A 25217-nucleotide genomic window follows, 5' to 3' on the forward strand; every position below is an offset into this window, starting at 1 on the left:
TTATTAAAGTCATACATTGCTACCTCTCAAAATATTAACTGATATTAATATAACACTTCCCATACCTTATTCATTTGAGCCTCACAACACCCTGTGAATCAGGTACTATAGTTATCATTATCCCCATTTCATAGATAAGGAAACTGAGTCTCAGGGAACATCAGTGACTTGGCCATGGTCATCTGTAAAAATGGGTTAATAACACTTATAGTACCCACCTCAGAGAACTGATGCAAGACTCAAGTGAGATAATATATGTAAGATGCTACAAAAATTCAGTTATTATTTTATTGGAGATCACACTTCCCTTCTAAAGGCATTTTGGGATGGTAAAACGAGTATTGGATCTTGAGTCAGAGAACCTTCAAATCCCACCTTTGATGTTTACTCTTTGTATGACCTTGGAGAAGTCATTTCACTCCCAGGGCCTCAGTTTATTCAGCTGTAAAGTGAGAAAGTCGGTCTAGATAGACTCCAGGGCCCTTTCCAGCTCTAGATCTATGGTTTTCTCTTTTGGAGTTGGAAGTGAACACGTACAAGTAAGCTTGTGTTCTGAACCAGCCTGAGGCAGGCACTGGAGAAGCTCAACATCCCCCAGGTGAAGTTAATGGATCCCATTCTAAAAACCCCAGACCAATGGCCAGGCATTGAGAGACCTTGACCTTGGTTGAGCATAATGGGCCCTTCTTCTATGTGCCCACTGCCCTGAGAAACCGTCGTTTCTGAGACAAAAGCCCTTTGTCAATGATGGAAGACAACAGGTTATATGCAGAAAACAGCTGACAGCACAGGAGGGGCCTATGAACTCCGTTCCATTTTGGCTCAGGGAGATTTGCTGCTCTTGGCTCCCAGAAAATTAAAATGTCCTTTATATTTATAACAGGGGAAATAATCCGCCTTAGGTTTTAAAGCTGAGGCCGAATAGAGTCGATTCTGCTCTCTTGTCAGATCCTAATCTGACATGCTGATAATAAAGAGAGAGAAAGAGAGAGAGAAAGAAAGGAATCAGGGGGAGAAACCGGGCCAGGTTGTGTCATCATCGGGAGGATTTGCAGGGGAAGTGGGGGGAGGATATAAAATAAAATTAAATATTAGTAGGTAGAAAATCAAACGCTGAAAGGCTCGGCTGAAAGCAATACAGGAGTGATTTTTAAGAGCAAGCAAGAGAGAAAATGACAGAAGATTGGCTTAGGCAGAAAAGAGGAGAATGAAACAGAATAATAATGCTGCCTTGTACATCCGAAATCAGATTATAGCTTTCCCTAGTGAATTAACTCTAGGGCAAGGGCATGGAAGAGAGAAAAAGGTTGCTAATGCCTATAGCAGATTTCCCATGAAAGACTTTCACTTGTTGAGTCTGGGACCTTTTCACCAGGCTGGGAGTGAATAAAAGGGGTCAAATAATGGGAAGAGGGGAAACCCATTGTATGTGACTCCAGGAAAGTTTCAGGTACAGGTCATGTCTTCTCCTCTGTCTCTATTCCTGGCATTAATAAAGAATGAAAAAGATTGTTCCTATTTTCTGGAAAGGAAAACTGAGATTCCAAGATGGGAACTCTTTTGATCCAGGACATAAAATGAATTCTTCTTTTTTAAAAAATTAAAAAGATCAATTTAACACTCTACAAACACAAATAAGCAATCAAAGCAAACTCAGAGTAAATCTTCCTATAAACTTCCAAAATTCCAACTATTCTGCATTTTGAATTAAAATAATAATACATTATACATTTTATCATGTGCATAGATATCTTGGAAGAGAGCCTTCTGAGGGACATTGACTCTTTTGAATTAGATGTTCTTTTTATAATAAGTAAAACCAGCAGAATATTGTAGTCCAGACCTCTATCATACAGTGACTTGAAGAAAGAGGATGTGGGTTCAAATTCTGGCTTAGCCATGGGATTCTTGGATAAACTTGAGCAAATAATTTCATTTGTAAAATGGGGAGAGACTTGAGACATACTTCTTTGTATTCCCCAATGTAATATTAGTTCTTTTGAACGAGGAGTGTGTTTCTTTTCTGTCTTTGCTTATATAGTTCTTTGTACCTGTTAGACATCTAATAAATAATTGTTGAATTGAGTGCCAGTGAAGAATTCTGTCAAAAAAGCAACACGATAGATGTTATCAGAGGGATATTCCATTGGGAAAAGAGGTGGGATGGTCATGTAGCAAAAGTGAATGGTAACCATTGGACAATCTGCAGACTTCACTAGTATTTATAAATGTCAAGAGACCTAGAGGAAAGCCTAGAGGATTTATGGAAGGGATAAGCAGAAGAGCCAAAAAGGATGAGAAGAGGGAATAATATCATATCAATGAGATCACTCACTTACTGAAATATATACATTTTAACGATGTAAGAAAAATGATGATGCATTTGCTTTGAATTTCCTTACAAATGCAATTTGTACTTAGAAAGTTCCATTAGGGTTTTGTTTTGTTTTGTTTTAAGTATGGTTATATCCAATGGGTATATGGTACTTTTTATTCTACTGATTTCACTGTATCATTTTCATATATTTTTCTTATTCCTCATTTTTACAGCATAATATATTTTGGTGGTAATATATGTTTGTATATGTTAAAATCGGTATTTTTCAATTTTGCAAACACTAGTATATGTATGCTAACATTCGTTATTATGCCTAATGAATTCTTATAGGTCTGATTCATATTTCTGCCTACAGAAAAAAAGTTAATGGATTATAGAGTGTATCTCAAGTCTCAGTCCATTTTCTGACTTAATGGCTTCTAGACCTACGACCCTATGATCCCTTTCCATTTCTCTTCTCCTCCTTTAAAAGTGCTAAAGGTGCATTTTACCACCACTTTCCCCTAACCCCAAGACCTCTGGTGCATTTCAGAATCAATAGAATTACAGAATCTTCTAATGAGGTTGGGTGGTAAAGGTGATGTGGACCAACCTCCCATCTAGTAAAAGAATTGCCTTCCATGATAGACTCAATGGATGGTCATCCAGCTTCCGATCGAACTATGACAATGAAGGAGAGTTATAAGGGAAGCCCCAATCCCTTCTTAAACAACACCAGTTTTTAGAAAGTTCTTCTGTGTATTGAGCAAAAGTGTACCAACCTGTAACTGCCACTCATTGGTCCTAGGTCATCTAAGGTAGCATAGAACAAATCCATTCCTTCTTCTCCATGATGACCCTTCCAAAATTTGAAGATAGCTGTCATATCATGTCATCCAAGTCTTCTCTTCCTTATGCTGAACACTCCCAGGTCCTTCATCCCTTTCTTATATCACATATCACAAACTCCATATCATCCTGACTACCATCTCTTCATTTCCCAACTAGCTGTACTCTTCTAAACTTTAACATGCCCAGGTGCTGAACATCGGGTACATCCCTCCCCTCTTTCCAGTTTCCTTTTGTATGTTGTCTACCTAATTAGATTGTAAGCTCCTTGAGAGCACTTTTGCCGTCCTTTGCATTCTCAGCACTGAGAACAGTACCTGGCAAAGAGTAGCCACAAAATACATAAAGCTTAGATGAAGTTCACCTGAGGGGGAAGGCATTAGCAACTGAGAAAACCAGGAAAATATGTGACAAGTCCAAGAGAAAACCTCTTGAAAGGCCTTAAAATTTGGTTCAGAGAATTTAGCCCCATACTCTCCATGTGATATAATCAGTGCAAAGGACTGCAATATTCTTTTCTATGATCTGGGCACACCATATTTTCAGAAATGCAACCAAATAATCACATTATGATCATATAAAACTCTGCCTCAATTTCCACATCTGTAGATAATAATACTGGCATTACCAACCTCACCAAATTATTGTGAGGAAAGGTCTCTGTGAACCTTAATGTACTATATAAATGTGAGCTCTCAGTGTCTCCAGGCCTCTCTCTAAGACTATTAAATTGAAAAAAAAGTTAGCAATTTGCATTGGTTGAGTCCCTTGGAGATCACTCAGCTCATCCTACAGAATACACACAAAGGACTCAGACACTAAGAAAGGCCTCCTTACAGATTGGGCACAGTTACCAAATGCCACCCTGGCATATGGGCTAATCCAGCCCAAGCCCTGCCCTTCATTGCAGATTCCATGTCGACTACAGTTGATTTCCCACCCAGTCCTTCAAAACCTTAGAGAAATATGGGGTCATAAATCGCTGCCCCATCAACACTTTGCTAGCATTCTGCCACTTCTGGTGCCTTGCTACCTCACAAGGAAGTTCTCATTAGAGAAGTCACAGATGATGCCAAACTTCAATTAGACCCTGCTGGCAAATTAGTCACACAGGGTGACATTTTCCAATCATGGAACATTAGCATCCTCCCTAATTATGAAATTGTGGAGCTAACATGTTTGGGATCAAATAAAGCCAGCTCTCTCCCTGTTTCTCAGACATGCACACACATACACACGGATGTGCAGAGCCATTTGGCTGGTAGGGTTTCCCTCTAATCTAACAGTATATGGTAATTGACTGTATATTTTCCCCAAAATCAGCTATGGAAACTAGACTGAGAGAAAGCATCCAGTTTCAGGGAATATTCCGTATGATTTGACTATAGAGAGGACTAGAGGGACTATTTTGAAGTGAAAGATGTGAAAGAATGCAGAAAAATATAGGGGATTACCATGGAGAGGGCTGGGAGTGGATTAAAATAGCCAACAGAACAGGAGAAGGGCTACATGAAGAAAAAGAACAAGCATACAAAAGGGTAAGGCAGAAGGACAAACCAAGGGAAGGGACCTGGAAGGTAGGAAATCAAGGACTCACATTGCCACCCACTTGTCCTGAGATGTTGGGTATATCCCAAAAGCTATGCCTCAGATTCTTCACCTGCAAACTGAAGCAATTACTACCCAACCCCAAAGAAGGCTCCAGTATTAAATGCTAATAAGGACAGGATGTGTGACAAGTCTAAGACAAACTTTCTCAATGGATCCATATTGCTTAATAATTCTAAGAATACATCTTCTATGCATTCTCTTTAATATTATTCATGCTTTTTTCAGAGTGAAAAGGAGATTAGCAGCATGGCATGGTGGAAAAAGTACAGGCGAAAAAACTGACCTGGAAAATGGATCTAGGAGGGATCATTTAAGAATTATTGGACTTTCAGAAGGCCATGATCAAAAAATATTTTAAACATCATATTTCAAGAAAATATTAAGGAAAACTGCCCTGATATTCTAGAACCAGAGAGAAAAATAGAATTGGAAAGAATCTATCAATCATTCCCTGAAAAAAAGATCCCAAAATGAAAACTCCCAGGAATATTATATTCCAAAAATATTATATTCTGAGATTCCTAGCTCAAGGAGAAATATTATGAGCAGACAAAAAGAAACAATTGTAAGGGAAATTGATAAACTATATGGGAGACTGAAAAGATGGATGGTGAACATAATGAGAGTTCCTAGGGTTTCCAGAAGTTTTCTGAGACTATCAAATTGCATGCAGTTATCAATCCTTTTAAGAAAAGGGAGTTTCCTAGTTAGAAGTTCCTTATACCAAAGAAATAATAGGTTCAGTTCCATCTTTTATACATAGTGTATGAATGTTGCTATTCAACAAAGAGGCATAGCATCTAATAGCCTCCAAAAAATTAAAAATGAACATCACACAGATGGTAATGGAAATCTATGCATGCTGGGGATGAGATGACTACAACATATATAGCCAATTAAAATTTTGGAAATAGGAAAGGAAAGGAGTAAAAGATAACATCTAGGAAATATATAATAAGAAGGGAAGGTGGGTTGGCACTATGATGAGGGCAAGGAATAAAGGATGGATAGTCCAAGTATTTCACTGCTAGTCTGTTAATGTCAGAAAAAATGAAGAAGGGCCTCTAACACATTGGGCAAACACCCTTTAGTGAACTTATGGAGGGACTGGACAAAGTAGTACAAGACAGGCAAGGACAAGAATGTATATGTAGGAATATATAGGGAACTTCAAAATCTATGATATCAAGGCAGCTAGGTGGCTTAGTGGACAGAGAGCCAGAGATGAGACAGAGATAGAGATAAGAGGACCTGGGTTCAAATATGGTCTCAGATACGTCCTAGCTGTATGACCTTGGGCAAATCACATAACCCCTGTTGCCTAGCCCTTACTGCTCTTCTGCCTTGAAGCCAATACATAATATTAATTCTAATATGGAAAGTAAGGTTTTTTTTTTAATCTATGGGATCATAGATGCTTTGAGCAATTGAGCAGATATATAAATCCCTTTTACTTTTTTATTTGTTTAGTTATTACTTTAAAGTTCCCAGGTATCTCCCTTCTCCCCTTTCATCTCCACACTAGTGAAGGCACCATTTGACAAAATATGTATGTATAAAACTATCTCTTGCTTGTTTCTTCTTATTAGTTCTTTCTCTGGAGGTAGTCGCACACAAGTTATTCTTCAAACAATATCTCTGTTGTCATATATAATGTTTTCTTGGTTCTGCTCACTTCACTCTTCATAATTTCATTTAAGTTTTTTCATGTTTTTTTAAAAATTAAACTGCTCATCATTTCCTACAGCACAGTAGTATTCCATAACAGTAATATACCACAACATGTTTATAAATCCTTAATGGTGGCAAATCTTTGTTCTTAAAAAGTGGATTTGTTTAAGAGTAGCTAGGTGAATTAGTGGATAGAGCACCAAGCCTAGATTTGGGAATATGTGGGTCCAAATCTGATCTCAGATACGACCTAGCTGTATGACCCTGGGCAATTTACCTAACTCCATTTACTTAACCCTTGCCCTTCTCCCTTAGAATTGTTACTCAGACAGAAAGCAAGGGTTTCGTAAAATGGATCTGTTTTGGGAAACAACCAAAAATTTCATGAAGGCAAATTTGGAGAATAGGGTGTGTGATTTCACTAAGTAATGCCAGTTAGAGTTAAAATTGAGATTAAAAATAATCATGCTATTTTTTTTTTCATTTGGTTCATAAACTGGCTATGGAAGCAATTCCAAAAATGTTTTGAGCAGTGGCAGAATCTCTAAAATAGGAATTTGGCCTCCTAATATGGCTTCTTTAAAGAACAGAACTTATTGGGAATGTAAAAGTTTTAGTATGCTTGTGTTGTTTTTTTTAATCAGCCTTATTACTTTGGTAGTCACACCTCACTTGTCATCAGAAAGCAGCCAACCTAAAATGTAATCGATGAAAACTAATCTGTAAGCCTGAGAAATGGAACATGTTTTAGAAGAATGCTGGAAAGATGAAAAGGCAATCACAAATGCAAACAGAAGGGTGGTAGACCTTATTGGGAAAAAAAGTTGGAGAATAATAAAAGAAATATCTTAAAAGAAAAAGAATAACTAGAGCTGTGCATCAGTGGACCATTGAAAAGGGACTAGCTGAGAAAGGAGTAAGTATTGAATATGGTGGCACATGCCTTTAATCCCTGCTACTGGGGAAACTAAGGCTAATAGATTGCTTACGTTTGAGAGTTCTGAGCTGCATGAGGAGTAGAGCTAAAAGAGTGTTCATGCAAAATCCTGCACCAATATGGTGAGCCCTCAAAGAGCAGTATGCCACAGAACTGCCTAGGAGGAGCAAATCAGCCCAATTCAGAAACACTGTAAGTTTCTATACCAGTCAGCAATCCGGTTGGACTTGTGAGTGGACATTATCCCTCTAGTCTAGGTAATATTAGAAGACCTAGTCTCAAAAAAATAGGAAGGGAAGGAGTAAACCACTTGATACTAGGGGCATTTAACCATAGCTGGATAATACTATGCCAGAGGTATTACAGAAGAGATTACTGCACAGAAAGGGTAGTTAGATTTGTTACCTTCCAAGTTTTCTCTCAGCTTAATGTAGTCTATGAAAGAGGATGGGTTATGTGTTTTCTCTGGGCTTTCTCTAAATTACTAGTTTCACTACAAAATTAGTTTAAATCCTTATAATTCTCCAAACCTATCATTAGAAATCCTACTCTCCATCTCTATTTACTTTAATCCCATTCCAGTCAGGTTCATTCTTTTAGCTATAAACAAAGAGCAGTAAACAAGTAGCAAGTTCAGTAAAGGCTCCTAAAACAACTTTTTTGGAAAAGAAATGAAACAATGATGAAAGCATAAAGGGACTTGTAACTATATCCAGCTGAGGAGCCCTTGATACTCATTATCTGTGTTCAATTGTTTAGACTGGATCTTTGGAAAGAAGCTGCTAATTGCCAATGTATTTGAGAAAGCTAGCTCATTGCTCAAGAAAAGATAGGAAGATATCTAAAAATAGTGTTGAGGGATTACTTCAATCATCCAGATTTGTCTCAGGCCTCAGGCTCTCTCTCTCTCTCTCTCTCTCTCTCTCTCTCTCTCTCTCTCTCTCTGTGTGTGTGTGTGTGTGTGTGTGTGTGTGTGTGTGTGTGTGTGTGTTTCTTTTTTGCTATTTCTCTGACTCTGTGTCTGTCTCTTAGTCTCTCTCTTACCCTTTCTGTCTCTGTATCTTTCTGTCTCTCCAATGAGAAAATCAAGAAGAACCAAATCATGTTTATATTGACCACACTAGAAAAAAATCAAAAGATATAAGAAATTTGCAGATAAGTGGAAAGATAGCTCACAGATTCACCTAAGAAGAAAACCAGAAGAGTTAGAAAAATCACTTTTTTTCAGGTGTCCAAAGGAAACAAGAAACATTTCAGGCAAAATTTCATAATATTGAACTTCATGCAGTATTCATGATAAGCATAAACTAAAGAGCACCATGGAAGAATTGTACCTTATGTGCCAAAACCATTTACACAGAATGGGATGTGAAAGAAATTCTGTTAAGAACCCTTTGAAGCTCTACAAATTATATCAATTTAAACTCTAACGCTTGGACTTTCCACGGACTCTGCCATCTTCCAATAAGTTGTCAAAATGATGAACACAAAAAGAAAAAGGAGTGGGATGTGATACATGTTTTCTAGACCCTTTAGAAAAACATGGTGTCATCATTTTGGCTACATATATGCTGTAATGTTATTCAACACACTGTAGGCATTGTTATAAACACACACGTTAAGGGCAAAATTCTAGCTAAGAGAATTAATGTATGTATTGAGCATACTAAGCAAGAAAAATAATCAGGAAAAAAAAAGGAAGCTAAAGAAAAAGGCACTTTGGTTCAACTGAAATGTCAGCTTGCTCCATTCAGAGAAACACACTTTGTGAGAACTAATAGCAATGAACCTGAGCTGTTGGAACCAATGGCATATGAATTTATGGCAAAAATGACTATGGAAAAAAGAAAAACAAAAGATTCTTGGATCAAAAATGAAGTAAAATAAATTTTAAAATTCTTGAGAACTTCAATGTAAAAATAGGCACAGAAAAAGATAGTAGAAAAATGTTGAAAAATGACAGCATCAAGAAATAAAATAGAGGGGGAAACTTATGGGTTATACAAATGGCTCATGTCTATATATCATCGACATTTTCTCCAAGGAAAGAAATGGGAGGCATTTTATGTGATGAGCTCTGAATAACACCATATGTTAACTGACACAATATCTTAACAGACAGGAAACAACCATTAACCATTATATGAGAGTTTCATTTTCTGAATCAGTTGTCTCTGTATAATCAGGGAAGAACACAAAATTTTAATAATGGAATAAGAAAAAATAAGAAAATTTGGCATGCAATTAAAATTCCAACCTGACCAGTTTAAATCAATTTTCAATGCAGAACAATAGAAATAGAATAAAGAAGAGATATCAACATCACTATTTCCTATAGGTTAATTGGTTAACCACAATTGCAACTGCAAACAAGAAAGCAAAAAATATATAGAGAGAGATACTGCCTTATCCCACATATGCTTGATCTCCTTGGCAAGCAAAGAGATACGGAAGCCAAGAAAATACCAGCTTAAATATAAACTCATTTGCAAAATCTCATGGAAGAGGATGAGGAAGATAAAAGAGTATCATCTTTTAAATAAAGAAGAATTGATGATAATACTACCACCTACTTAAGAGAATTATTGTGAACATCAAATGAGATAACATATATTAAAGTACTTTGCAAAATGCTCTATGTTTTTATTATTTTTTATTATTCTAAATTTCATAAAACAAAACAAAATTTCCATATACAAAGAAAAAGAAGATAGTACACGAATGAAACCACAAATCTTTCTATGTGTGTAGCTTACTTTTCTTCATATCTACATAATGCAACTAATCCACAAGTGTCCAAGTCCCTCCTCACCCTCCCTGCATCACAGAAGATATCATCAGAGAGACCAACATGTCTTTCATAAATTAAGTCTTTCATGTTACACCTTTCTGTTCACTTTCTGGAGTTTATTCTTCCAGCATTAATTCTATAGTTGTGTATAAAGGTTCTACTCATTTCACTGTTCATTTTCTCATGTAATTCTTTCTATATTTTTTAAATCAATCTGCCCATTTCCTATGGCACAGTCATATTCCATCACAATCATGTACCACAATTTGTTTAGCCAATCCCCAATTGATGGACATCCCCTCAGTATCCAATTCTTTGCCACCATGAAGAGAGTGGCTAGAAATATTTTGGAACACATGGGTTCTTTTCCTCTTTTTATGTTCTCCTTGAGAAACACAGTCTCATAGAGTATAGAGTTTTATAACTCTCTGGGTGTAATTCCAAATTGCTCTGCAAAATGGTTGGATCAGTTCATAGCTCCACGAACCATGTATCAGTGTTTCTATTTTTCCATATCAAAAATGGTACATAAATGTTAATTGTTGTTGTATATACTGGGGATATACCTGCAGAGTCGATGGCAACCTGAACTGGCAGAGAGAGTTTCCTAATTTGGATGTTCACTATATCAATGAAGGCATAGATCCACTACCTATCATATTCTATTAGATATATATAGATAGATAGATAGATAGATATTCTCATATCTTTGCTGTTAGAATGTAAGCTCTTTAAGGACAAGAACTGTTTAATTTTAGCTTTATATCCCTATATAAAAGAAACATAGTAGTCATTTAACAAAAGTGTTGTTAATTTAAATTCTTTTTTAAAATGGGAGAAAAATGAATTTATAGAAATATTGGTTTGAAACCCAATTAATCTAGATGAATCTTGAGGATTTTTATATAACAAAATGGAAGAAGATAAGGGGCAGATGAAAATTGTAAAAGATCTGTCAAATGTCTTTAACAACTTATTTCAGTGTAGCCACAACATTTGTACTTTTATGTCATAGTCCCCTATGTGCTACACAAGGATGTAAAAAGTACTAAACACCAAAGAGAGATCAGCTGAATGAGACAAAATATACAGCTAGGAAGTCCATGTAGAAAAGAACAACTTTGAGGGCACTGAAGAATTGATTCTAATACTCTCAGAAAATAGAAGATAAAGTACAACTGGAAAAAATGGACATTATAACCACCTCTTAAAAGGGATGGATAAGGTATCACAACTACAAATAATTATATCTATTCTCTCATCTCCACAAAATATTCATTAGGATAATTTATACACAGTTAAGAATATTCTTAATGAAAATATAAGAAGGAAATAGGCAGAATTTCACAAATGATTTTCTACAATAGATCACATCTTTAAAGCCACACAGTTGACTTAAAGCAACCACAAATACAATCACAGAATCATAGAATTTGGGAGATTGATGGCACCTTAATAGTCGTTTGACCAAACTCATATATGAAAGGAATTCTCACTATAATATACCTAAAAAACAACTGTACAGACTGCTTGAAAACCTTCAAAGAAGAGAAAACAACCACCTCTCCAGGCAACCCATTTCACTTTTGGACATCTCTATTTGTTAGGAAGTTTATCCTAATCTTAAACCTAGATTTATTTCTTTTTTACTTCCTTTCATGTTGTTGTTATATATGCCATTGGGGGCCAAATGAAACAAGTCTATTCCATCATCTACCTAGCAGCTTTTCAAATACTTGAAGACAGCTATTACATCCCCCCAGAATTTTAACTTCTAGAGAAACACATCTGGTTCCTTCAAATAGAACTATCTTGGTTTGTCCTCCTCTCACACTCTCCAGCTTATCAATGTCCTTCTTAAAACACAAAGCCCAGAAACTGAACAGGATCCCTCTTTGTCCTTTTTAATTGACTTTTAAAAAGGAGTTGAGGGTCAGCAAAGTAACTCAGTGGACAGAGAACTAGCCCTAGAGATGGGAAGTCTTTGGTTCAACTCTGACCCTAGACCCTTTTTGGCTATGTGACCTTGGGCAAGTCACTTAACTCCAATTGCCTAGCCCTTATTGCTCTTCTACCTTGGAAAGGATACTTCAGTTCTAAGAGAAAGGTTTGTTTTTTAAATATTGAATATAACGTTTTTAACATGCTCTCACATGCAAAAGAATGAACATCTAGCCTAATTATCTGTCTTCTCGTACTCTCTATACTATTGGACCATATGCCCTAAGACACCCCTGCCCCTTGTCAACCACCTGCTATTGACCCTCCTATATGTGTTGGGTCTCCCCCCATTAGACTGGGAGCTTTTTGAAAGCAGGTACTGCCTCATTTTTATATGTATTCTCAGAGCCTGGAATAATCCATGGTATTATAGTAAGTGCTTAATAATTGGAGGAGGGGGGTAATTCATTTATTCAAGAAATAAAGAAAATGGGAAAATCTTTCCTCACCAAAGGCATTTTCCACTGTCATTGAAAATGTCCAATACCAATTCTTTCAGATGCTTGTTTGTGGATGACATTGTGCTGATTGCATGAAAGCCTGGGAAATTGCAATGTCACCTAAGTGAGATACAAAATCAATCAAAAGGGGAAAACCAAGTGGATGAAGAATACCAATTGTCCAGACAATGATATCTAGTTGAATGGATAGTCCTTAGGGATGATCCATCAGTATATGCATCTTGGACATGCTTTACAGATGGAAAATAAACTGGGTCCAAATTTCAGTCAGAGGGAGGGAGTATACAAAATTACCCTTTGGTAATAAGTATAACCCACATTTATACATATCATATTAGATTTCACAGAGTGCATCACTTTGATCCTTTAAAAACCCCGTGAGATAGATGTTTTTATCTTCTTTTAAAGATTAAGATGCTGAGGCTCAGAGAGGTTAAGTGAACTTTCCAAGGTCACACAGCTAGTAAATGTCAGAGACACAATTCAAAGTCAAGAATTCTTGGGTCAGAGTAGAATGCTTTCTACTCTACCATATGTTAGTCACGTCCAACTCTTCATGACTCCATTTGGAATTTTCTTGGCAAAGATTCTGAAGTGGTTTGTCATTTCTTTCTCCAGTTCATTTTACAGATGAAGAAACTTAAAGGAAACAAGGTTAAGTGATTTGTCCAGGGTCACAAAGCCCATAAGTGTCTGAGGCAGGATTTGAATTCAAGTCTTCCTGACTTCAGGCCTAACACTCTATCTGGTGCTCATTCCCCCATACTACCTGTATATTAAATGCTGGGAACAAGAATCATATGAGATAAAAAAGAATGGCTAAGTTTCCGTCTACACCAATGCAGGGAGTACAAATACACCTAAGCTAAAAGATCCATTATAGTATTGTAATAGTAAATGAAGGTCTTGTGGGAATCTGAAAGAGCAACCAGCGATCACAAAAAGTCACTACTGCTTCACCAAGAACGGGCCATCCCAGATTAAAACAATTCCCTAACTAAACTGGAGAAAGATAACTAAAAGTATATTAAAACTAATAAATAAAGTGCAATAAAACAGATCACATTCAATTTAAAAAACAAAGTCAAGAAGCAGCACCTAAGGATCCTTATGTATGGATTAGCTTCACTCCCGAATACTATTTCTATTTCAGCTTGACATCACTGCTCTAGACTCCTCACTAGCTACTGCATGCTGGCTGGTTTCAGTTCTGACTTCACTGTCTTGATCTGCCCTTGGGCATTTCTTAGTTCCAATCACCTATCTAGTCTTTTAGCAGCAACTTTCTTTTTAATTTGAAATTTTTATTTAATTAATTTAGAATATTTTCTCATGGTTACAAGATTCATGTTCTTTCCCTCCCTTCCTCCTCCCTCCCATAGCCAACAAGCAGGTCCACTGGATTTTACAAGTGTCATTGATCAAGACCTATTTCCATATCATTAATATTTGCACTAGGGTGATCATTTAGAGTCTACATCCCCAATCATATCTCCATCGACCCATGTGATCAAGCAGTTGTTTTTCTTCTGTCTTTCTGCTCCCACAGTTCTTCCTCTGAGTGTGGCTAGTTTTCTTTCTCATAAGTCCCTCAGTCTTGCTCTGGATTCTTGCACTGCTGCTAGTAGAGAAGTCCATTGTTCTATTGTACCACAGTGTATCCATTTCTGTGTACAACGTTCTCCTGGTTCTGCTCCTTTCACTCTGCATCAATTCCTGGAGGTTGTTCCAGTTCACATGGAATTCCTCCAGTTCATTAGTCCTTTGAGCACAATAGTATTCCATCACCAACAGATACCACAATTTGTTCAGCCATTCCCCAATTGAAGGGCATCCCCTCATTTTCCAATTTTTTTGCCACCACAAAGAGCGCAGCTATAAATGTTTTTGTACAAGTCTTTTTCCTTATGATCTTTTTGGGGTATAAACCCAGCAGTGGTATGGCTGCATCAAAAGGCAGACAGTCTTTTAGCACCCTTTGGGCATAGTTCCAAATTGCCATCCAGAATGGATAGGTCCAGTGGAAAGGGAAAGACTGAAGGTAATCATGAGGCCTGTGATTTCATTGGTATAGGGCACTCCCAAATAAGGTAACTCCCTTCACTAATGTTAGTTGGCATCTTCTCTGCCAATTCCACCAGCAATGCATTAATGTCCCAATTTTGCCAAAACCCCTCCAATATTTATTACTTTCCTTTGCTGTCATTTTAGCCAATCTTCTAGGTGTGAGGTGGTACCTCCAAGTTGTTTTGATTTGCATTTCTCTAATTATAAGAGATTTAGAACACCTGTCTAGTCTTAAGCCAATGCCATCACTCTGTTCTTCAGTATCCAGTGGCTCCAAAACCAAATTACTTCTTTAAAGTCAGACCACCGTCTTCTTCTTAACCAATTAATTGTACCTTTGTATAGCATGATTTCAGTCTCACCTAGCTCTGGAACTCTGGATTGACCTTGACCACTGCCTTCTGGCCATTCTCCTGATCCCAACCTATTCTATGCCTTCCCTTCTTTTCTGGTTTGTTTGTTTTTTAGACTTCGATTGGTTCTCCTGTTCCCACCACTCTCAAGCCCTATATGATCATTCTGGTGCCATTCTCTTCATTCCACCCATTGATCTGCTTCTTTGGAATTTAGTTTTCCTCTCCCCAAGCCCCATGCTCCTTCTTATGTCTCTTTTATGTAGCTTCTCTGTTGTCTCCCATCTAAGAAATTTCCTAGTGACAACTAGAAAAATACTTCTCATGCTCTTAAAGCATCTAAGAAAAGAAGTTTCAGAGAAGAAGCCAACTAACATTAGTAAAGGTAGTTACCTTATCTGGGAGTGCCCTATACCAATGAAATCAAAGGCCTCACGATTACCTTCAAGTCTTTCCCTTTCCTCTGGACCTGTTCAATCTTCATTCTCATATGTTCATCTTTTTTTCTTAACAGTTCTGCTTTTTCCTTGTCTGCTTAGCTCTTTAAATTACATTCTTTACATATTTCAGACCACGTGGCCTACCCCAGGAATTCCTTCAGTCCCTGAAGGAAGATGGGAATAACTATATTCCCTTTCTGGGGAATCTCATATTTTGAGTTCACATCATCATATTATTGAGAGCCACCATCTTACCTCAAAACTACCATCATTGTCTTCCCTTCCCACACTTCAGAATTCAATTAGTTTTTTATCTCAGATCCCACTATCCCTTCCCTACAGTTAGCCCCATGTCACAGAGAAGAGATGTAGAATCTTGGGTTGTACCTAATGGCTGAACCAACCAGGGCAGTCAGATAGTCCACCAAAGAGAAAACCAAGTAGTAAAAGAAAAAGTAGATGCCACACAGGATGCTCTCTCTACACATAGATTCCTTACTCCAGGGTTGTTTGTAATGACTAAACTGTCTCCTTTTGTTTAATTCACTCCATGCTCACTGGCCCTATTTGGTGGCCAAAGATTATGAATTCTTATCCTTATGTCAACAAAGGGCTCCATGGCAATTCCCCCCTCCTTCCACTGCCTTCAAGTGCAATTCAATATAAATATTCCAAGAATACTGGGCCCCCTCTGGGTGGCTTGCTGCCAGTAATGAAGACTTCATTGGGATGTCTCATCTTTTTTTAAAAAATGCTGCTTCTTGTCGCCACAGATTGATCTGCCAGTTAAATATTTAGACACGTTCATCCGCCTTTGTCATAAAATACCACTTGACTTTGAGCGATGAGCAAGGAAGTATAGAGGCTGTCTCTCTTCCCTCCAGAGTGCCTGACTGAAAAGCAGAGAGCAGTGGTGACAGCAGAAAACTCTAGAATTATGGCCTTTTGGAGCTGAAAGGGACCTTAAAGACCATCTAAGAATCGCATCTCCTTATTTTTAAAAGAGGATATGAAGGCCTATCAATCAATCAATCAATCAACTCTACCTCCACCCACCACCATCGTGCAAGCCTTCATCATTTCTCACATGGACTATTGCAAAAGCCTTCCAGTGGGTCTTCCTGCCTCAAATTTTCCCCTTCTTTAATTGATCCTCTGCTTAGCTGTAAAATTGATTTTCTTAAAGCACAAGTCTAATAGTTATGGCATCCCCCTATTCAGTAAGCTCCAATGGCTCACTATTACCTCTATGATCAAATAAAAAATCCTTTATTTGTCTTTTAAAGCAATGTAACATGGATCCTTCCTGTCCTTCCAGTTTGCTTATACCTTATTCCTTTCCATGTGCTCTATGAGCCAGGGATATGCTCCATCTCCTAAATTCATGTATTTTTCACTGGCTGTCCCCCCCATGCCTAGAATTCTTTCCCTTCTCACCTCTATCTCCTGGCACCCTTGGCTTCCTTCAAGTCTCATTTACAAACTCAGCTTCAACAAGAAGCCTTTCCTGATCTCCTCCTCAATTTTGTGCCTTTCCTCTGGGATGATCTTCAATTTGTCTGTGTATATCTTATGTGTATGCAATTGATTACATGATGTCTCTCCCATTATACTGTGAATTCCTTGAAAGCAGGAACTGTTTAGCTTTTCTTTGTATTACCCAATGCTTAGCACAGTCCCTAGTAAATAAAAGGCACTTAATAAATGCTTGTTAACTTGACTTCAATTAGCACTGCTTAAGAGCCTAGTTGTGGGAGCTGGATGGCACAGTGGATAGAGTTCCAGACCTGGAATCAGGAAAAATTATCTTCCTGAGTTAAAATCTAGCCTCGGACAGTTGCTAGCTATGTGACTGTGGGTAAGTCACTTTGCCCTATTTGCCTCAGTTTCTTCATCTGTAAAATAAGCTGGAGAAGGAAATGGCAAACCTCTCTAGTATCTTTGCCAAAAAAAAAAAACCCAAATGGAGTCACAAAGAGTCAGACATGATGGAACAACAACAAAAAAACCACCTCTATGACCTTGAGCAAATAATTTAACTCTCTAGGACCCAATTTCCTCATTTTTTTAAAATGAAGGAGTTAGACTGGGTGACTGCTAAGATCCCTTCCTGCTTTGAAGCTATGATCTTATTACTTTTACAAGGTCTTTTCAGAGGTTAAAATTTGAACCCAGATCTTTTAACTTCAAATCCAGTGTTCATTCCAACATGCTAAGTTCTTATCCCAGGTATAAAAGCATTTTATTAGGGGTGAGGGGAATGGGGATAATGGTGGAGAAGAAAATTAGCAGGATAAAAGAGAAGACAATGAAGCCAGGAAGAGATGACAGGATAATCTTTCTGGAGTAGGTCTCAGCTTGGGGCAAGGCCCAAGCATTTTCTGAGCTACTGCATTTGCATCTGCATTTGGAAAAAGACTTTAGCTATAGTCTTATAGGTCTTTAAAGTGCCTCAGATGAAAAATGCTGCTGAAATCACATAGTCCTAAGGCTTCTGCTAAAATGAAACAAAAGGAAATGGCTGTCCTGGGTTTTTCCATCTAAATGGTGTAGCAATAAAGTTGTAACACTTTATTATATGGTCAAAGGGGCTTGGGCAGAAGTAGCCCGTAGTGATCGGAGACCAGACATCAATACCACCACCACTCCCTTACCTTAGCTTGACCGAGAGACCTGGCTTCTTCCCCCACACACCCCACCACCTCTTTCCAGTTTTGTTACTGAGGCCACGAGTGATAGGTAGCCCTTCTGAGCCTCAGACCCTCACCAAGGACTCAAAAGAAAGGGGGAAATGAATTATAATGTCTTTAACAGGGTGTCCCCAAAAGGTACTAATGTAATGTTCAATTTTAATGCACAAAAAATTACCAAGACATCAGAGATACCCTGTATTTATTTAGCACTTTATGATAGAAATGTATTTAATTCATTTCCTTCTCCCAATAACCCTGTCACAAAGTTTCTCCAAGTCCTTTAATTTCCATTTTACAGTTGAGGAAGCTGAGGCTGTGTGTTGCCCAAATATCCCTAGCTAATAAGATGAAGAACCCAGGACTAGGACCTCACTCGCAGGATTCCCAAATCCAGAGCTTTTTCAACTAGAATATACTATCTTATTATTTTTAAAGAGTTATCAAAAATAATAGTATAGGGCAGCTGGGTAGCTCAGTGGATTGAGTGTCAAGTCTAGGGACAGGAGGTCCTAGGTTCAAATCCAGCCTCAGACACGTCCCAGCTGTGTGACCCTGGGCAAGTCACTTGACCCCCATTGCCCACCCTTACCACTCTTCCACCTAGGAGCCAATACACAGAAGTTAAGGGTTTAAAAATGTAAATAATAATAATAATAATAGTATAGTAAACAACGATATACTTGCATCCACTCTGATTTGCAAAAGTTAGTACCAAAGAATAAATTAGGTTCTCTTTTCATCTGCAGCAGGAACCAAGTCCAACCACATTCCCATTGTACTGAGCGAGCCCCAGAAAGGAGGAAAAAGAAAACATTCCAAATGTAGCCTTTCTTTTACCCCCATCACACCAAGAGGTTTGGTGAAGAGGGGATCTGCACTCAGAAGCTTTGTTGGGAGGGGAGCCAACCTGCTGGCCAGATGGTTTACTCAGCATTCTTCCATTTCTGGAGTCTCGTCCCTATCCTTGAACTAGAAAAAGTTTAAGGGCAAAAGGATGAAGGAGCAGCTTTAGAGAAGGGCCAAAAGAAGGGTTGTGTGTCATGATATTATGTGCAAAATTCTGGCTCTGTCATTCTCACTCTGCTTCTCTGTCTGCCTGTCTTTCTGTCTCCAGTTCTTTCTGTCTGTCTGTCATCTGCACACAAGTGACTCCTTCTCTCCTCTTTCCCTTTCCATTGCCACCCGACCCTGCCATGCTGACATCCTTTGCTCCTGTTGCACGCTAAGGCACCAGGTACAATTCAAATACATCAGCAACTTTTAAAAGGCCCATCTGTCCTGCCAATGAGTTTTGCTCACCTGGATTTTTCTCTTCCAGCCCTATGATGAATGGATGGGCGTTTCACTGATAGAATAACTTCCAGTCCAGAAATAGCTCTATCATTTAGATGCCATGGGGATAACATTAATACCAAACACAAAAGCTAAATAAAAACCTTTAGCTAGTGAATGGCCCTTGGATTTCAGAGCTATTGATCTGCTGCTTGCAGTGTTATTACGGCTGTACTACTACTGAGAGAAATTCTGGGATCCAGGGCAAAGTTACCAGCAGACAGAATCACAGATCATTTGTTACCTTTAACCAGAGTCCTAAAGGGAGTGAATACCTGAATGTATGATATGTGGGTTTTAATTCATTCTAACACAGAGGCATTTTCTACCTTTTCTGAGATACTTTGCTCCGTGACTTTATAGGCCTAGAGTCAGGAAGACCTAAATTCAAATCCAGTATCAGATACTTACTAGCTGTTTGACCCTGGGCAAGTCCCTTCATCCTCTTAGCCTCAGTTTCCTCATCTGTCAAATGAACTAGAGAAGGAAATGGCAAAACACTCCAATGTCTTTGCCAAGAAAACCCCAAATGGGGTCATGAAGAGTCCAACATGACTAAAAAATGACTGAATGACAAAATACCAATAAAATCACAGACCTAGTCCCTATCTCTCTTATCAGATTAATCCTCATATCAGTCCTGTGAGGCAGGATAATCAAAGAACATTGATTAAGCACCTGTTGTAGCAGACTCAGGGAATATAAACAATCAATGAACCAATCCCAACTGGCAAGGAGCTCCCATTTTAGTGGGGAAGAGACAAGGACAGATATAATCTTCAAGAGTCTCTGTGAGCAAAATTAATTGACCTGTGGCCAGTGGAGTGATACAGTTCTCCAAACATAACTATGCTGATCCTAACACAATGAGTAGAGAAACCACACTCAAAGCCTGCCCAGCTTAGTTCAACCTACTTGAATTTCCCTTTAGAACAGCTTTCAAGAATCCAAGGGTCCAGGGGCAACTAGGTGGCTCAGTGGATCGAGAGCCAGGCTTAGAGATGGGAAGTCCTAGGTTCAAATTTGTCCTCAGACACTTTCTAGCTGTGTGACCTTGAGAAAGTCAATTATCCCCATAGTCTAGCTCTTACGACTCTTCTGTAGTACTGATTCTAAGACAGAAGGTAAAGGTTAAAAAAATCCAAGAGTCGCCTGTAAGCCAAACTTAAACATAAGAGGACTTCAGCCCTTTCATATTAACACTGAGGGAAAAAAAACACTGGAAGCAGGCCTTAGAATGATGACAAATACCATAGACATTTTCAAGATCAAAAGAATATTGTTGAGTAGGCACTTCCTTCCACATGTTGAAAATGGTTGAATCAACAAAGAATGAAAAATATATATCAAATTTAGTCCTTCTATCCAGAGCTATCCTCATGAGTTTTAGTCTAGAAAGTGTATTTCTTCTCTACTTCTTTTTATATTTCTTTTTTATGTTTCTCCTTTCCTTTTCTATAGCTGTTGTCACCTAGGAAAGATACACATTTGAATTGTATTCAGCTGGATGGAGTTAGATCAATATGTTTCATGGGCCTAGATGACACTTCAAAGCAAGTGCTTCCATGGGTTTTCAGTAGGAAGGAAGGAAGGAAGGAAAGAAGGAAGGAAGGAAGGAAGGAAGAAAGAGAGAGAAAGAGAGAGAGAGAGAGAGAGAGAGAGAGAGAGAGAGAGAGAGAGAGGGAGGGAGGGAGGGAGGGAGGGAGGGAGGATGAAAGAGAGGGAGGAAGAGAAAGAGTAGGCAATTACACCTTTCTTAACTTCTAAGAAACTTAGAAAGCCCCTTAGGAGAAGCAAATGTATCAAGAATATTGTACTGAGTTAGAAATACAGTGTATTGGTAGCAATCAATTCTATTTACAAAGCCATACCAGAGTCTGGCAAATATTTGTAGTTCCAGCTACCACACCTGTCATTTAGTTGTAGCCACAAGTCAATCATATATATAAATATGCTTGAGCCAGAGGACAAAGAAGTAGAAGAGCAAATTAACTTCATTTAATGAATTTGACTGTATCCTATTTTTTAAGTGGGAAAAGAAAAATGGAATCTATCTGACCTCCCACATGAAATTTTGAAAGCAGAAGTCTTGAGAATACTTGCTAGTTTTCTCAGAATGTGTCTACACAGATCTTGGAGGATGAAGTCTTCTCCTTACTAGCTCAGAGCCCAAGATCAATCAGAGACCCTAGAACACAGACTGACAGCTGGGTATTCAGACCATCTTATACTTGAAGAGGACCAAAGCTGAAAAGTAACTAATGCAGCCAAAAAAGATGGAGGGTGTAGAGAAGATAATAAATAATGGAGATACCAGGGATGTTAAAATACAATCTAAATAGTTATGGGTACACACACTGGGTTGTAGGAGAGACTGGACCAGGATAAGGAGTTCACTGGATTTATCACAGGAATGGCAGTTGGTCTTAACTGTCACCCTGCTCTCCCTAGGCCAGAGTCTAGAAACAAGCAGGCAAGGTAAAAGGGGTTTAACAGCTTTAATTATGTTTAACTAAAAGGTGGGAAATGGATTTCTATACTTAAAATCTAAAGGGCAAAACCACAGGGCAAGGGGAGGACTTATTATACTCTAATCTAAGTGATCCAGCAGGCAGGGCCCAAGGAGCAGTGCAGTCTCTGGGAAGCTGACTCAAGCCTGGTGCCAGCCAGACTTGAACAGCACAGCTATGGATCAGAGGGGTGGCTTTGAGGGTTCTCACAGTTTTCCAAAGATGCTCACTGGATGCCAAAATCCTAGGTGGTCCAAGAAATTCAAGAAGAAAGAGTGTGCTTGAGAAACTGTCCACCAGATCCCAAACTTCTCCTCTTCTTGGTGCTGTTTGTTGTTGCTGGAAATCCACCTCCACTCAGGATCCCAAGGAAATCAGGAAGCAGGGTCTCAGATCTCCCTGGGCTGGCAACAGTTTGCCCACCACTAATGGGAGTCTCTCTCTCAGGGCACACACACTTCCTGCTCCTTCATTCCATCTTAGAATGCACCAGGCTTCCTGCTAGGTCAATCTTAATACTTAATTAACTAACTAATCTTCCTCACAACAGGGCCAGCAACTTATTCCATAGTTAGACATTGTTCTTCTCTTCTAGTATTTCATGATGGAATTAGTCCTTTGCTCAACTTTCTGGGTGATGTATGTTATAAAAATATATTGGTACCTACAGAGTCATGGAGTACCTAAGGTAGTAGGAAAATATATATCAATTTAAAGATCCCAAAGTGCTTCCTATATATTATTTTGCTTCATCCTCACAACAATCCTATAGGTGCATTTTTATTGCACAGCTAGGGAAACTGAGGCCAAGAGAGATTAATTTGCTTATGATTCTGCTGCCTAACACTGGCTTGTTGTGCTTCTACAGAGCCCAATAATTTGTAGTGGGGGAACAGGAGCAGAGGTCATAGGGACAGTCTCCAACCCAGGGCAGATGGATTAAGGAAGGAGGGAGAGGAGGGATGAAAGAGGCAAATAAGGTCTGTTGACTGGAAATCTTTTATCATTCCTATGGACCTATTGGAATATGTGTAGCTCATGGGTAAGGAATGGAACAGTGGTGGGGTTTTTTAAGTCAATTTGGTTCATCTACCAAGCAGGGAATTGCATTTTCCTAAAGACCCAAATAGAGACAGTTGGGATATCAGATAAGGACAGAGACCCTGAGAGGCTGATCAGGAGAGATGCAGACTTGCTATTGCTCTTCCTGCTTTGTTTTTGCCCTAGTGGCTCCTACGCCCAAGCTTCATGCCAGACCCAGCTGGAAAAGGACAACAAATAAATGAACTTGAAAATGTAACTGAGAAGAGGGAGACATGGCTTTCTGAATGGGGCAGCATAAATTATCAGGATGCTAGGGCTCACTGACTGGTGTGGGGTTTGATGGGGGGACAAAATTCATTGGAAGCAACCCACAGACACAGCAGCCCCTGGAGCAGAAGCAAAGCATCATATATTCAAAGAGGAACTGACAGGTTAATGGTACAGCTCTACCCAGCTTCCTCAGAAATACAACCCATCCACTCCTTCTCCCCACCTCTTCCCCACTGGGCCTCTATCTAATGAGAAAAGATTTATAAGGCTGCCACTAGGAGAAAGGCTGCTTAGGTGTTAGCCAGACTTCTCTCTATCCCCTGAGGTTCTCAACCAGAATCTCAGTGTCAAAGGCTAGAAGGCAAGTTTGGACAACCTCCTCCAAGCAGGCCAGACACATCCCCATGTTGCTAGTCCATTAGGCACAGTTTGCACCAGAACTGAGAAGAATTCTACTCCCCACCCTCACCAAAAAAAAGTGTAAAACTTGATCCAACCATTCTGGAGAGCAATTTGGAACTATGTCCAAAGGCTATAAAACTGTGCCCACCCTTTGATCCAACAATCCCACTGTATCCCAAGGAGATTTAAAAAGGGGAGGGGGCCTATATGTACAACTATATTTATAAGAACTCTTTTTGTGGGCAAAGAATTGAGAGGATGTCCATCAACTGGGGAATGGCTGAATAAGTTCTGGTATATGATTATGATGGAATACTATGATGCTATAAGAAATGAAAAGCAAGATATTTTCAGAAAAATCTGGGAAGATTTATTTAAACTGATGGAAATTAAATTGAGCAACTAGGTGGCACAGCAAATAGTGTGCCAGGCCTGAAGTTGGGAAAACTCAGCTTCATGAGTGCAAATCTGGCCTCAGCCACTTACCAACTATGTTATCCCAGGCAAGTCACTTAATCCTGTTGGCCACAGTTTCCTCATCTGTAAAATGAACTGCAGAAGGAAATGGCAAAGCACTCCAGTACCTCCAACAAGAAAACCGCAAATGGAGTTACATAGAGTAAGTCATGTCTCAAAAATGAGTTAAGAACAAAGTGAAATGAGCAGAACCAGGAGAACATTATACACAATAATAGTAATATTGTGCTATGATCAACTGTGAATGATGTAACTATTCTTAGCAACACAATGATCCTAAATGTTTCCAAAGGACTTACAATAAAAAATGCTGCCCACCTTCAGTGAAGGAACTGACAAAAGTATAGACATAGATCAAAGTATATTTTTTTCATTTTATTTTTTTTTGTTTGTTGAAAGGGGTTTTTAGAGGAGTTGTTTTTTGGTCTATGTTTTCTTTTGCAACATGGCTAATATGGAAATATGTTTTGAATAAACACAAACATATGTTATATAAAATTTCTTGCTTTTTCCAGGACGAGGGAAAGGAGGGAGGGAGAGAAATTGGAATTCAATTTTTTTAATAAATGTTAAAATTGTGGAAAAAATAAAATAATTTTTAAAGATAAAAAATCTAAAAACTTAATATTACCCAAAAGTCTACTGGAAGAAGTAACTCTTTAAATAACTTAGAGGGGTTATCCCATTCAGAATAGAAGAATTAATCTTTGGGGAAAAGGGGAAAGTGTCACATGATTGTTTCTAAAGCATACATGGAAGCAAGGCTTTGAAAAGACAACTACCAATCAATGGTTGTTCTGAAAACTAGGTGGAATACACTAATGAGGACTGAACAAAGGTAAAGGCCACATTATTTACTTAAACTATAAAAGAAAAATGGAAGAAGAAAAGAAGGGAGGGAGGAAGGGAGGAAGGAAGGAAGGAAGGAAAGAAGAAAGGAAGGAAGGAAAAGAGGCAGGGAGGGAGGGAGGAAGGAAGGAAAGAAGGGAGG

At 38.6% G+C, this 25217-nt stretch overlaps 1 pseudogene; it reads left to right on the plus strand.

Annotated features, from left to right (window-relative positions):
- Window positions 1-8862: 8862 nt before the first annotated feature.
- The window catches only part of LOC123249926, a 90598-nt pseudogene continuing 74243 nt past the window's right edge, over window positions 8863-25217 (plus strand).

Source organism: Gracilinanus agilis, chromosome 5, assembly GCF_016433145.1.
Source record: "Gracilinanus agilis isolate LMUSP501 chromosome 5, AgileGrace, whole genome shotgun sequence".
In the NCBI taxonomy this organism is placed as follows: domain Eukaryota; kingdom Metazoa; phylum Chordata; class Mammalia; order Didelphimorphia; family Didelphidae; genus Gracilinanus; species Gracilinanus agilis.